Below are 2354 nucleotides of genomic sequence, written 5' to 3'. Positions count from 1 at the left end.
AGCTCCAAGGAGATTATGTTGAAAAATAAAAAAAAAATTACCCAAAAAAAATTGTTTTTATACTTCATTCTAAGGACTTATTGAACTACCCTCGTATAATTAACAGCATCACAATTTGAAAAATTATTTGAAAAACGGTTGAAATCAAAGTTGGATACAATTTTTATTCTAAAAATTTTGTAAAATTCCGGGTCAAAAAATAAATTCACTGTTATTTTCACGTTCTCCCCGGTCTCATAAAATTCCCGATCAGTTCCTGGTTTTACCGGTTTCCTGGACCAGCGGGCCACCCTTTAAATACAGTAATACATATTCAATTTTAGAGTCGAAGAATAATTTTTATTAAATTTGATATTGCAATTTAAAAAAATATAGACACACTCAAAAAATTGCCTGACTTAAAACAAATGTTCTAATATTTCCATGCTTTTCCAGGTATATAAAAATGTCCTGAAAATACCAGGTTTTCCGTTTTTTATGTTTACTATTCCCTTTGTTTTCCTCTATCAGGCAGAAGATACTGAAAAAAGGGTAAATAAGGAAATGACATAAAACGAAGAAATTAGAATAAAATAGTTTATTATAATCCACAGAAAAACAAGACATGATGCCTTACAACTCACTGTTCTGTCAGTTAACAATCATAACTGCAATTACACTCTATTCGAGACTTAGAGTAATATGTATAATTATATAATTGCATGCCCAAAACATTGTATTTCACTCAGACAGTATCAAATTACAAAAAAAAAACACGAAATATTAAAGTTTTACAATTATTTAAAAACCGTAAACATTAAATTGTGTTATATATTTCTTTTCTTATATTACAAAGTTGAGAATAGAATGTAATCGAAAGAGGGTTTAATGTTAACGCAATCTGTACATGTAACATATCACTGGTGCGGTATTAAGTACAATATAAAAAAAAGTAGCATTCAACTTATCACTCTAATGCCCCATGGAAGTAGATTCATTTTCTTCAAACTATTACATATTACGGATTATCTGAAAAGAGTTCAAGACCGAAGGTAGTATAGCTATACGGATTCTGTTCCACGCTGAGTTACCGACAGTCGGCAACGTCCCTCAGTCGGTAATACAGATTTCTGCCGTGGATATACTCGGTCGGCAAGTGAGTCAGAATCCGATAGCTATACTACCGAAAAACAAAATTCCAGCCTCAAACCCCTCATATTCTTCAAAATTGTAGAAGAACTAAAAATCTCTAATATGTGTTAAAATAGAGATACAAATACGAACGTGCTTGCATCAAAACATTCAAAACCTTTCCAAGGAAATTCAAATTCCTCTGACAAATCTTTAAATTTTTAAACGTAGGGACAACATTCAACATCATATCAGGATAAATTCTGCAGATATAAATTCTAATCGTAAGTCAGGTAATTCCACATCTTTTCGTTTCAATTTTCATATAGAAACTTTTGCTCCTTATAATAAAAGTCAGAATTTATAACAATCTAGACATAAATAATAAATTAGGTGAAAAGTTCTGACACGCAAAGCAAACACGCAGATGATAGTATAAATAAAAAATAAAAAAATAAAAAGAAATGAAGGCAAATAGAGGAATTTATGGCACACAAGGAAAATGTGCAATGGAAGCAATTTGCAGAGGATAGCTCATTATAAACAGAATCGCTCGCAGTCTTTTCAGTTAAGCATGACTTAAAAAAAAAAGCAAAGAGGAAAAGCTCTCGCTTCGAGAGAGGGAGATATTTTCCTATTATCTATCGGATAGAGAAATGCTCATGTGAGGGAAACGAGCCTGACACTGAGAGAGATTACTTTGTGATTTAATGTTTATCTATTTCGAAAAATTCTAATTGTTTTTATGACCATTCTTCGCACTCTCCAAGACAATCGAAAATCACTGTCCCAGCTCAAATATATTAAAAATCTATGAAATTTTTCACACTCAATGCTAATACAAAAATACTGTTCTCCATTCAATATTCTCTTCATATTTCAACTTTTAAACATTCTTTCTGTACGTTTATCGACAACGCTTTCAAGCATAAAGTATCGGATTTCCAATTAAAATTTTACAATTTTCAGGTACTTATTAAAAAAAAAAAAAGATCGTCCCGAAAAATGTTTCGAATAATCTCCTTTTTTACAGGGTCGCCACTTAAATTCAAGTCTTCAATTCAGTAATTTGCAATTTTAGGTTTACTTGTCTAGTGGCTACCCTGTTCGGGGATCATCCATTAATTACGTTATTATCATTTTTGAAAATTTATACCCCTCTCCCCTTCTTACGTAAGACTTTATAATTTTTAATCATTATATCAAATATATACAAATTATTTTTTTTAACGAAATTTCGATAG

The sequence above is a fragment of the Belonocnema kinseyi genome, chromosome 10 (genome assembly GCF_010883055.1).
Source record: "Belonocnema kinseyi isolate 2016_QV_RU_SX_M_011 chromosome 10, B_treatae_v1, whole genome shotgun sequence".
In the NCBI taxonomy this organism is placed as follows: domain Eukaryota; kingdom Metazoa; phylum Arthropoda; class Insecta; order Hymenoptera; family Cynipidae; genus Belonocnema; species Belonocnema kinseyi.
The sequence above is the reverse complement of the archived record's forward strand: the minus strand, read 5'-3'. Positions refer to the sequence as shown.